Source organism: Sabethes cyaneus, chromosome 3, assembly GCF_943734655.1.
Source record: "Sabethes cyaneus chromosome 3, idSabCyanKW18_F2, whole genome shotgun sequence".
NCBI classification, from domain to species: domain Eukaryota; kingdom Metazoa; phylum Arthropoda; class Insecta; order Diptera; family Culicidae; genus Sabethes; species Sabethes cyaneus.
In genome coordinates this window covers 211,583,161-211,596,330 of record NC_071355.1, presented here as the reverse complement: position 1 = coordinate 211,596,330, position 13,170 = coordinate 211,583,161, and the positions used below count along the sequence as shown (strand labels likewise).

Sequence of the window (13,170 nt, the reverse complement as noted above, 5' to 3'; positions counted from 1 at the left end):
GTTTTGCATACGCATCTGCTTTTGCGGTCATATTGTGGATCACCCTTGAGGATCATTCTAGTCTAAGAAATTGGTTGGAATATGTAACATTTCGAATCGTGAATTGGCAGATTTGTGCATAATTTACATCCAATACTTTCTCTTCATAGTTGAGCATGACAATTGGCGAAACATAATGCTCTTAACAAACCAACCTGCTTAACTTTGATACTTCTTGGCCAGCGAATTCGAATTTCATACAACACCGCTTGTAATGAAAACTTGAAAATGGATTTAGGCGTTTAAATTGTACTGACACTGTAGGGTAAGCGTACCGGCAGTGGTACATTTAGAAATAAAACCCCTCATTTTTTTATGTGCATGTTATTCCCCAGTTGATCATAAATAAAGTAAGTGAACTGTTGTTAATCGTACTTAAGCCTCGTCCTTACAACCCAACCAGTATTTTAAAAGAAATTTAAAGTCATGATAACAAATCGTTTCGCAACAGTTGCACATTACTTTGGTACATTTGCCAGCAATTTGCCGCCAACTTCATGCCCGTTTGTTTGACTATTACCTACGTCCTGTTCTTTACTTCTTTATCCCAGACGGAACAAAAGTTTTCGTATGTTTTCGCACCTTTCCCCGGCGAAGCGGAGAACGCTTCCTGCGGCCGTTAGGTTCTAGGTCTCTATATAAGAACGGGATTAGTCGCTCTGGTCGGGCCCCAGAATTCGGCCTGTCAACGGCAGCTTACCGCAAAAGAGCCCGTTTCGTGCTCGGTTTGAGTTTTCCATTTTCTCTTTGATTTATCCTAGACTGCCCTTCTATATGTTAGGTAGCATTAGTTTTTTTTCTTTTTGTATACATTGAAATGAGCCGTAAGAAAAAAGGAAATATTTGAACTTTGAGCAAATGTGGTCGTACACCGGAAACGATAGCGAACGAATCGGTGGATGATTGTGCGATGAGTACAAATGTGAACTGATCGGCCGATAAATGGATTTACGGGTTATAGCAATTTAGGGACATGAAAGTTTAATTTCAATCGATATGCTCATTCCACTATAGCGTGAATAAAATGTTCCGCTTTTTAAAGCTCATTTAATATATAGTTGGGTCGAATTAAAAAAGGGTAGGTAAAATAAATAAAATTGTTTGCATGACACACCCGAAATGGGAGGAAAAAATCACTTATTATTCAATTTCACATTATAATCATACATCAGACACCCAAAAGGTTTAATTTGAAATATATTAAATTTTAGGATTATATTTAAATTGTTTAGTACTGCACAATTCTACAAAATTAATAAAACACAGTTCATTGCTATACCGCTATAAATTACTTTTAAATAGTACAGTTTTACAGTAAGTATCAGTTAGTTATTAACGAAAGGCATCTTGATGCTTTCAATTACTTTAACGCTCAAATTGTTTTTCAATGGAAAAACAATCATATTTCGATCGTTTAGTTAACTAGTTTCCCTCCTGGGAATCTAAACGATTGAAAGTACTTCTTATCGCATATTTCGCTGTTTTTGTTTTCAAAGTTCATATGACGAAGATCGAATAATCAAACCCGGTTGAAACTAAGCTTGTATATCTTCAGGGAAGGAGGCACTAACGTGAACGCTGAGTGTAGTAACGAGGAATAGCCTTCTCAGCCTTGAGCGTCTGTTCCCATGCCAGGGATGGCTCTTGGTGGCTTGACGATGCCACAACCAAGTGCGCGGTTCTACTCCAGGTTAGGAGCGGCACACAACAGCGTCTGATCCGGAGCGGGCGACTGAATTGAGAAATGTTTTGTCTCGGCACTACACCCATCGTTAGACTCGGTAGCATGGCTTCGGTAAGGCAACCTACACCTACACCTACACCACCAAAAATCAATAAAATTTAACTCGAAACATTCGACATGGACACATGCGGCGAAATAAGCACCTGGAGCAGCAGGTCACTGAATTTCGTGGGTGACAACAGGGTGCTGCTCGACTAGTTAGAACCCCGAAATCGTGGCAAAGGCGAGAAGATGTGGAGGATCCGGGGCGGTAATGCCTCATTTGAACAGAGCGGAGATGGAGCGACAAATAAGCTGGGAATGGGATTTGTAATGGTCGACAGATTGCTGGATCGCGACTGGAAGGCGATCAACGAGAGGATGTGTATGTTGAGGATAAAAGACCATTTCTTCAACTACATCATCAGAAACGTGCACTGTCCACACGAAAGTAGACCCGATGATGAGAAGAAAGCATTCTATGCGCAGCTGGAGGCAACGTACGACAGCTGTTTGCCACGAGACATCACGATCGTCATCGGGGATATGAACGCCCAGATCAGCAAAGAAGCGATAAACCGATAATCGGGCAATGTGTCAACTTTGCAGTTTCCCGAGGCCTGATGATCAGCGAAAATTATCCAGCAGCAGTACTTGTCCGCTCCAAACTATCGGCGGTATATACCTCGCGACAAACCCGTCCTTTTCGATTGACCATTCGGCAATTAGGCAACCCGCGAGTTGTCGAGGACTACGCGCGAGTACCGGATGAAGCTCTACTTTCTTCTGTGGAGCTAGGTACTTCAATTCCGTAAGATACGCTTATCTGTCAATGACGCCGCAACTGTGATGCTAGGTAAAGAAACTTCGAGTGCACGAAATGATTGCACCTAAGCATTACCACGAGGGAGAATTTGGCCATGTATTGCCGTGTACAGAATGAGGAGAAACCACCGGAAGAGTGGTTTGTCCAATCTATAAAACGGACGACCGGCTCAATTGCTGTAATTGCCGCAGCCGTACGCCAATCAACGCCGCCTACAAGATGTTCTCTCAGATTTTGTTACGACGTTTATCCCCAATTTCAAGAGAACTCGTAAAAAAGCAAAGCCGTGGGCTTAAACCGTCATTACACATTACCCTTCTTTAGCGACGGACTTCGCAGCCGGCTGTTTAGAGTACAGGAAAATTACGGGGCCAGGGTAACGATCCTACTAACTCTATCTAGCAAGCACCGCACAATGGGCAAAAACGAGCTCGTAATCCCAAGAATTAGAAGCCGCTGGTTTGGAATCTTACAAGATACCTATTCTTATGTAAAAAATGCAGGAAACCGATTGGTGATGGTTTGATCCTGCACAGATTTCGGGAAGTGGTCCATTTAGCCCTACTTTCCCCAAAAATCATGTTAAAAGCTAATTAAACAGTAACCAAACTTATTTGCCGCCCGTGAAACGAACTCAAATAGCTTCCAAATGTTGTTAAAATATCAGAAGAATCAAATCCCATCCATTCCATACTGTGTAAAATGCAGATATAGTCCTTTTTGCCCAACTCACCCCCAAATACATAGTAAAACCTAATTAGAGCGATTAAAACTAATTCAAAGACAGGGGAATAAACTCGAATAGTACCAATTTACTCGAAAAACATCAGGAGAGTTAATTATCATCGATTTAGTACCGTAATGAATTCACAATCGTTTCGTTTTGCTTGATTCTCCCCTAACACGTTCATTTAACCCAATGCCTTTCTGGCATACAAAAAAAAACACGTTCATTTGCTATTGCGTAAAAAATTTTTTCAACGATGGTGTCTTTGGAGAAGTTTATCAATAAAATACAGCGCATCTTTTCAAACTATTAAAATCATCTTATATTCATGATTTATTTAAAAAGTACTCCAAAAAAGCAATTCTGCACAATTACTCATACTCAATAACTCAACAATAACACATTTTTTTGAAGACCGTTTTTACCTTTGAGTTAGTTTTAATCGCTTTACTTAGGTTATCTATGTATAAAGGAGTAAATTGGGCAAAATGGATTATTCTTGCATTTCACACAGTATGAAATGGATGGAATTTTATGCTTCTGTTATTTTGACAAAATTTGGAAGCTATTTAAGTTCGTTTCCCCGGCGGCAAATAAGTTTTTATACTGTTTATTAGCTTTTATCATGATTTTTGAGCAAAATAGGGCAAAATAGAAAACTTCCCGAAATCTGCGCAGGATGAAACCATCACCAATCGATTTCCTGCATTTTTTTACATGAAAATAGATATCTTGTTACATTCCAAACCAGCGGCTTCTAAAGCTTGGGATACGAGCTCGTTTTTGCTCATTGTGCACCCCCCAGCCTGTATTTGAACATACGACGACTGGCTTGTTGGACCAGCATCGTACCTCGAAGCTAACTGGGCGGTTAAAAGAGAACTCGTAGAGTGGACTTTATAGCTGCCCGTGCTACTACGGATTAAATTATTACTCTCCGACATATCTTTCAGAAATGTCGAAAGTACAACGTGTCCTCGCATCTTATTTTCATGGATTTCAAGGCAGCATACGACACAATCGAGCATAAAATTGCAATCCATCAGACTAAAAACGGAGACAAGGAGAATAGGGTTACAAATCAACGCGTCGGAAACCACAAATATGGTAAGAAGATACTCTAGAAGAAATAACGTTCGTCTCCCACGGATAGTGACTATTAACGGCGATAGACTGGAAGTGGTTGATGAGTTCATATATATGGGATCTTTAGTCAGCGCCGACAATAATACGAGTATGAAGATTCGACGACGCATTCAAGCTGGTAGTCGAGCCCACTTTTCTCTCCGCAAGACGCTTCGATTAAGGAGCATACGCCGCCGCACAAAGCTGACCATGTACAAAATGCTAATCAGACCGATAGTCCTCTATGGGCATGAGACTGTAACATTTCTTACGGAAGACATGCGTGGACTTGTCGTCAGGGCTTGATAAGGGATCGCAAGTTGACCGTGACTGCGGGAATGCATACGCTTTCTGCAGTCCACTTGTGATCGAAAACGATCATTTGACTGGTTTTTGAGTCCAGTCACTCTGCCGCGTGCGAAGACTGCCGCCTACAATCTAAGTGGCCTCTGAAGAGAAACCAACAGTCGTTTTCCCGCTTTGCGTTCGTATTTAAGAGTGTAAACTGCGGGAGCGGTCCAACTCGTCTACCCGCAGTAAAAGCTTGTCGCCCGGCATCGGTCCAACGCAAGCAAAATATGTGTTTGAGTCGGACGGCGTCTGATAAACTTCCATGCACATGTAGTGGTTGTTTTTTGTAGTACTGAATCATGCGATAGAGCGCCCAGCTAGCAATTTTATATGTATAAAAAAGTTAAAAATGAGCATTACGCACATATATACATGCTAATAAATCGTATTTGATGCGGCAAAACTGACATATTCGTACTATTTTGGAGGCGAAATACTTGATGAGGAATAAATATACGCGTTTCAGCTATCTAAGTAATTATAAACGATAATATCCGATTTAACCCGGCTCGCTCCGTGCTGCTATACGATTCTGTGCTGAATATCTTATGTGTGTCAGTTACTGTCATTTTATACGATAGAAAATCAACTTGGGCGCACTTTATTAAGCATTAGTTACGATTCCGAGTTGATTAAGAGATATATACGATAATTGTTGTACTTTGATATACGAGTTGGTGCTGGCTGGGCGGTCATTTAGTGCTCCAAACTGTAAAGGAAACTTGATCGAAACGAAAATGTTCCTAAGGAAAGATCAGAATGCTTTCGCTCTGCTGTACAATCGGAAGCATGACTGAGCGAACTGCTGGTTGTGTTATGCATAGCGTTCGTATTTCACCACTAAATGAACGATGTGGATTTGAATGCGCGGTAGTGTGGCTGCGATAGAAAAAAATGATTTGTTAAAGCCGACGTATTTGTGGCGTATTTGAACGAAAGATGTTGCGAGGACCGACCACGTCGCAAGGATGCCAGACGACTGTGCACTGAAATCTGCAGAGTATCCAGAACTTCACCTCTGAAGAGCATCCAGAACTTCACCAGTACTAGGAATAGAGGAGCTCAATGTGCTAGATGGCTCAACCTGATCGAGCCATCTAGCACATTGAGCTCCTCCATGGAGCATTGAGTAGCTGACTTGCGTGTGTCGAGACGAGACGCTCAACGCATTGGCGACAAGTAGCCCAGGACCGAGTACAGTGGAGGAATTCTCGATACGACAGCAGTCATCCCAGCTCTATGCTGCCAGAAATAGGTTCCGGATTCGAACGTAGGTTTTCTCCTAGGTAGCCATGATTTGCCAATATTACGTAACCCTTGAACCACAGTAGACTGAAGAAAACCAATCACTATAACCTTTATCTAAGCGTGGAACACGTCTTCCAGATTCCGCCATTAGTGGATGGAGATGAGATGTTTTTAGATACAAATTTTGCCTCATCACCCGTATTGTAGTCAACCACCAAATTTGAGGTATGCGTTTCTTTGCCAAAGAAATCCTTGCTACTGCAGGTAAAACAAAACACTATGTGACCCCATTGCTGTCTCGCAACTTTATTTTTTTTTTTAATTTATTTTCCTAAAACTGAAAATGACTACTTTTCTGATATTACGATATGTTATGTAAAACATTCTCAGTTTTCCAGAAAAATATAAAAGATGGAAATCTTCTTGGACACCATGACAATAAAATATGTAATGTTTCTAAATCATAGGAAACTTGAAGCTTCAGTCTATTATAGTTTTTGATAAACTCATTAAAATACATTTCATTTGGTATCAAAATCAATAAAATTAATGTAGTGGTTCATAAGCTGTGATTTAAAAAAAGATTGGCAAAAACGACGATTTTGGGACCATCCCAAACTCAGAAAGGTGTACCCTAAGTTGCCTAAATTGAAAAAATACGGGTCTGCAATTTAGGAATAAAGATTGTACTCGAAAAAAATGAGACATATCGATTGCTTGTAACTTTTTAGCACTATGGAGAAAATTGATAAAATTAACTGACATTAACTAAGATTATAATGTTTACGTTGGAAATTCATCACAATTTGTTAAATTGTTACCGTGATGGCATCTGAGCTAGAGCAGATCAAACAAAAATTATGTGCGCCGTCGTAGAAAATTGAACTGAATAAGAGGAAAATTGGACTGAATTAAATGGATTGAGAAACACCTGGGAATTCATCATTTAACGGTTCCCGTGTTATGAAGTCATTTAAGAAGACACAGAGGACCCGGTGGCGATTAGACAGCCATGAAAAAGTAAAGCTAGATGATCTGGTAAAGGCCAGGAAAGTGTTGAGTCTTTTCGAACGTCCTCCGAAACTTTTAATTTGCGTTGCGCCGAAGATGCGGCAGATGTTTCCATTTGGTTTGTCTAAAAAACGATGCTATGCGTCGGCCTTCACGCCTTCACGGCCCGGAAAGACACTAAAACCGAGATGCTTAGTAATGGACGACGCAACTTAAATCAAGGCGGACACAAAGCAGTTGCTAAAAAAGCTTCGCTTCTTTTACAAGGGAATTTTCGAAACGAAAACAAATGTTCCTGCGTGTGTCTGGGAGAGAAAGTGATGGGCTAAGTGGGTGCGGCGAGACTACATCAGTGAGAACAAGAAACCGTGGCGTCTCAAAATTGGAAGCGATGACCATTCTCATATAAACAACTGGTTTAGTGGTTTGCTACGTGTAAAGTCCAAACGAGCGATAGCAAGTGAGTACAGCATACATCTCGACAATGGCGCCGCAGACAGACGAAAGGTGTTTTAATTTATCATTGACTTTAACTTTACTGGTGTTTGGTTTCAAGGCCATCCTTACATCCCAACAAACAATGTCAAACTGTAAACATCGTTATAGTCATACGATATCAAACATGCTATCCATCCCTAACAGATAAGTTTATTAACGGCATATTTGGCGAGATGAATCATTCGGCAAAACAATTTTATTACAATTCGTTTTTCATCAATTTTTTGTCGAAAGATTAAAACCACTGCGATCAATATTTTTATCTAATGTGGTATTTCCATTCATACCATCATTCATTCATGCACGATTATTACGCCCACACCCAATTAATCACTTACAATTACCTAAGAATGTTTTCAAGTGATAGGTTAAGCCACCTTTGAGGGCCTTTGATCAAAGACGGTTTTTACGTTTTGGCAAATCTGCTGACATTGTTTCCGTTTACACCTAGCGTCGCAGTACGCAAACAAGCAAGTGTTAAAGTTGCGCTCGCAATTGGAAAATCGACACGACGATATCATCCCACACCCGCCATATTCGCCAGATATGGTTTCATCATCGTCTAGCATAGAGCCGGGATGGTACTTGGGCCACACGTCGCCAATTTCATAGGCGTCTCAGAAGTTACAAGTTGCTTTTGACCTTTCAACCTCCGTTTTTAGTTTGTAGTTCACCAAATACCGCCCGCATAAGGTGCCACCTTACATGGTTCCATCTGATCTGTCATAAGAATAGTAATAAGTGCATAAAACAACCCAAATTGTTATTTTGGATCGCGACCTAACTAGTAATTAGTGGAATGTGAGCTTAACCCTTGTTTAAATAGTCTCAACACCATATTTTAGTTCATTTCTTCTCTTCTTTTTTTCCTTTTTCTATCAACTCGTTAAAAATTGAGAAATATCCTGATTTGTTTCACAGTCAGAAAATCTTAATTACATGAAAAGCTTGATTTATTCATTGTGGTATATTCTCTGTAGAAAAAACCATCGAAAAAGAACAGAATCAAATTTTATAAAACTAAATAAGATTAGAAAAAAGTATACGCGGTTCTTAACAAGCAAAGGCATATGGTGAGAGACACGATGTATAAAAAATTGTTCTAGACAAAAGCCAAAAAACATAAATCATTGAGATGAGAAGCAAGTTTGCAAACATCGAAATACGCTCGAACGACTGCATTAAAAGCCTCTTTCTGATAGGATGCTTGAAACCACCGCTCACGATTATGTTATATTCATTATTTAATTTTCGCTTCCGTGATTGATGAAATAGAATGAACTGCAACCAGAATCGGTAGGAAGGAACCTCGAGAAATATGAACCATGCCGTGGTTCTAGAACCATTGTCCTCGCCTGTTAGATTGAGCGGGTTATGCTGCCTGAAAATAGCTCAGTAATAAATCAAACTCAACTAAACCGGGAAGTGTAAAAGAAGACGAAAATAAGACGCGAAGCAATGGAACACAGTACCTTCAACGTCTATTGTTCACGCCGCTCGCTCGTCGTTCGAATTTTGAACGGGCGGTTCCTAGCAATATGATTCAATTTTTGTCTGACAGCATAATACAGCCAGTGAACATGGAGAGACTGATTATTTATTCGCGTGCGACCATGATAAATAACTACCAAAAACACACATACGACAAGCTAGGCAGTGACGCAACTGTGTTTAAATATCCACACCCAGAATGACATTATCACGCCAAACTCGGCAGATATGAATAACCGATTGCTAAAACGAAAAACAACATCGCATCTCCAAACGCATGGTTTTAGTGTGGAGTATGCTTTACTAGATTGGTAAGGTAAGGCAGACAGGGACAGCTCGCTGGAGAGCCAGGCAGTAAACAAATTGTGATACAGTCTACATACAAGGAGGAATTTTTAGAGATATATAGGCCTTTAGAGCGAGTATGCCTTTTCCAGCCTCGACTACGATAATGATGATGATGATGGCGCAGCATTGTAGCAGCGTTGTTGTTTTAACTAGATTGCGATAGTTATCTCTGAAATGAATTTTTCCATTCCATCCCGTACCCCTGCCCTGGTGCAGCATATCTCTACATACACTAAATACAACACCATCAGAATCAACAATGGGCGCTGATATGATATGTTGTATGTTCTTTGCCACTATCCTACCCAGTTTGCATTAGGTTTATGTGGGTTTTACCATTAGCCTACACACACCGCACTGTTCACCATCTAGGCCCTGGCTCTCCGGCATTCGGAGCAGAGACAACAGACATGGTTTATTATCATCCGATTGTACCACTGATGGAGTTGGTGGGGACTACACAATTCAATTCCCGCCCGCGTTATCAAAAACCCTTGAGTCTATTCTCATCTCTGAGTTTATCACTTCACACAATCACAAAGCGCCATATATAGGAGCTCGTTTCTCGCCACCACCTGCGCGAGAAAGCCACCAGATCATCCAATTCGGATGAAAAATTGCTGAAGGTGATTTACACAAGGGAAATTCACTCCACTGAACATTACAATGAATTATTTGCACATTTTTATGTGGGACCACAATGGACCGAAGGAGCTTATCCTTTAACGGAGGTTCTTCGGTATTGTATGAACCAAATAGGATTTCGATTCGGAAGGTAAACTTTTGCTGGTTTTATGGTGGCGCGAAATGTTGCACATAAACACGTTCATCTTGATGTTATTTGATTGGTCCTTGAAGATCCTGAATCTCAGGTAGCATTCCACTGGTAGCAATCGCAAACAACGAAATTTCAAACGATACTTTTGTGCACCGAAAACAAGTCGACATAAACCGAAAATGACACCGAAAATACCAACCACAGCGGATCAAACCGGAAAAAGGAAGATAGATCAAATCCTTGCCCAGGACCGAGTACCGATCGCAACTGAACTGAGCCGAACCGAATCTAGATAAAGACTGGAAAGCGCCAGCGAACATGCTTTTCTTCGTAATCGCTGACCGGCCAGGCAGCAGAAGTGAAGTTTCGTTTCGGGAGAGATTTTCCGACACCTCTCGGCTGGCTGGCTTGGCTGTGTGCTGTGTGTAGATCGCATCTCTCTTCTCTGTTTTTCTCTGCTCCATTTCGGGCGGCAGCACCGGTGGGTTATTTGCTTTTGTACACTGCTCTGCTGTCTGTCGGGTGGGTGGCGTTTACCTGGCGCTAGACGCTCCATTCCATCATCATCATCGGGGAAGTGCTCACCGCCCGCAGCTACAGGCTGCTGCACCCGAAGCCAGGCGAGAAGCAAACAAAATCAGAACGGAGCAAAGCATGCAGCAGTCTACTAGTACCCGCTAGCAGACAGGTGCTCGGGAGCTGCTGCATGTGGAATGTTAAATCTCCGATTGCCTTCGTAATGGACACTCTCGACGAACGTTGGAAAGTGTTTGGATATATCCCGTGATGATGATTTTAATGAAGGACATACTTTACAGACTATAATTTCAGTGCGGTAGGTTGCAATTTGTAAATCATACTTACTTACCGATTAAGATAAATCAGTGAAACATTACCTGTAATAATAAAGAAACAATTATTATATTGGATTGCCGCAGGATTATCCATAGATGCTATATTATCTAAGTTTCAACATTTATTAAAATTAAATAAGGCCATTACAAATATTTTATAAAGTTTTTGTCCTTCCGGTGTCCGGCCACTGAAGGGGGGGGCGAAAAAAAAACAAAGTGAATTTTTTAATCGAGCAAAAAAAAACATGGATTTTAAGAATTTTTATTTAAGGTTTAAACGTGAAAACCGAATCTATTCTTGCTTATAATATATACGTTATTATTTTCTATGCAAAAATATACGAAAAAAGACAAAAACGAAGAAAAAATTTTTTGGACGATTTTCGAAAATTCCATTGTTTGAATTTCCATTTCTGTTTCATGCTAGAAGTGTTAATTCAACTCGGAGACTCATTTTTCGGGTTTTTCAGACTGTAGAGCCCACAGACAATTGATTTTATAAAAAGAAATTTGACTCATATCCTACAAATTATTTTTTTGCCCCCCGATTTTTCAAGCCAATTTACAAGGGGGGGGGGGGGTGACAAAAACTTTAAATATGATTTGCAATGGCCTAAAAGAAATTTAATGAAATAGTTTATAGTCAGCAACAAACATTAATTTTTACAAATAAATTTGATTTCGTTTGAATATGTGCAGACCAAAATGTTTACTCTTCGCTGACGATTTTTGGTCGCACTGTGAACAAAACTCGTTTTCCTTGTATTATAGGTACTTTTATGAGATGCAAACTTGGGTATGAAATGGGGAAGGCAAATGAGGAACGTCCAATATAGCTCTAGCCAACTCTAGCGCCTCCGCGTGGCCATACCTGGTAATGGTCTATTGAGTAGCCAAGCTAGGAGGTGCGATGCTGGGTGGTTCCTGGCTGCCTGATCGCAAAACCTCGGTTTTGGGCAGACGGCGGAGCCATACGGAGCCATACTACTACTACTACTACTACTACTACTACTACTACTACTACTACTACTACTACTACTACTACTACTACTACTACTACTACTACTACTACTACTACTACTACTACTACTACTACTACTACTACTACTACTACTACTACTACTACTACTACTACTACTACTACTACTACTACTACTACTACTACTACTACTACTACTACTACTACTACTACTACTACTACTACTACTACTACTACTACTACTACTACTACTACTACTACTACTACTACTACTACTACTACTACTACTACTACTACTACTACTACTACTACTACTACTACTACTACTACTACTACTGCTACTTCCTCTTACTTGCTCGTACTTCCTTGGTACGGATGAATAAAATCAATGTCGAACTGGTACTTAGATGTTGATGCTGGTGAAAAGCAAACAGCAGACAATTGATGCGTGATGTGTGTTTGTGATTAAGTTATAAATATAAAGACCCAGCACAAAAACGAAATTCTTCACAACAATATAAGAAACATACAATTACAGTTTTTAGTATGTATCCACTTTTACTCGAAATGCGAGTGAAATTTTCAAGCGAAGCTTATTTAGATTATTCCATTTATGTACCTCAGTTTTGTCTATTACTTTTGATCTAATTCATTTTAGTCTATTCCTCTTTATGCAGTCTAGCGTACGCTATTTCTTATAGTTTAATGTAGTCTAATCTGACCTCGCCAGGTTTAGTTTGGCCTAGTACAGTCCACACATGTCCAGTCCCAATTTAGATCCCAATCCCGACTTGTCCAGTCCAGTTCGAACCTATCCACTGCCATACCAGTTTGACCATCTTTACAATAAATAATAAAATACAAACTAATCTTTCCAGTAAAGAGACTGAAAAATCAGACCCAAACTCTCTCGATTGGTACCCAAATGTCTTTACTATTAAACTACCGCCGCACCATTCTATTAGATCTCGTATCTAATTTTGTCCCTCCAGTCTTAACCATTCCGTTTTAGGCCCCATTTCTCGAAATTTCTCAGTTTCCTTCAGTTTATCATTCTTTTCACCAAATGCTCCTTCACTTTATAAAAAAGTTTACGTTGGACCGCGACAGAATCAGAGAAAAGTAAAACAGAAGTAAAATTGAGATGAAAAAAAACCTATTGTGACAGAGCA

The 13,170-nt window shown here is 40.2% G+C and overlaps 1 protein-coding gene across 1 annotated transcript in view; it reads right to left on the bottom strand.

Annotated features, from left to right (window-relative positions):
- The window catches only part of LOC128742177 (thrombospondin type-1 domain-containing protein 4), a 90,645-nt gene extending 80,211 nt beyond the window's left edge, over positions 1 to 10,434 (bottom strand). Inside the window, exon 1 of the mRNA XM_053838437.1 lies at positions 10,365 to 10,434. The gene's annotated coding sequence lies outside the window, so the exon portion shown is untranslated. The remainder of the gene's footprint in view (positions 1 to 10,364) is intronic.
- Positions 10,435 to 13,170: the final 2,736 nt, after the last annotated feature.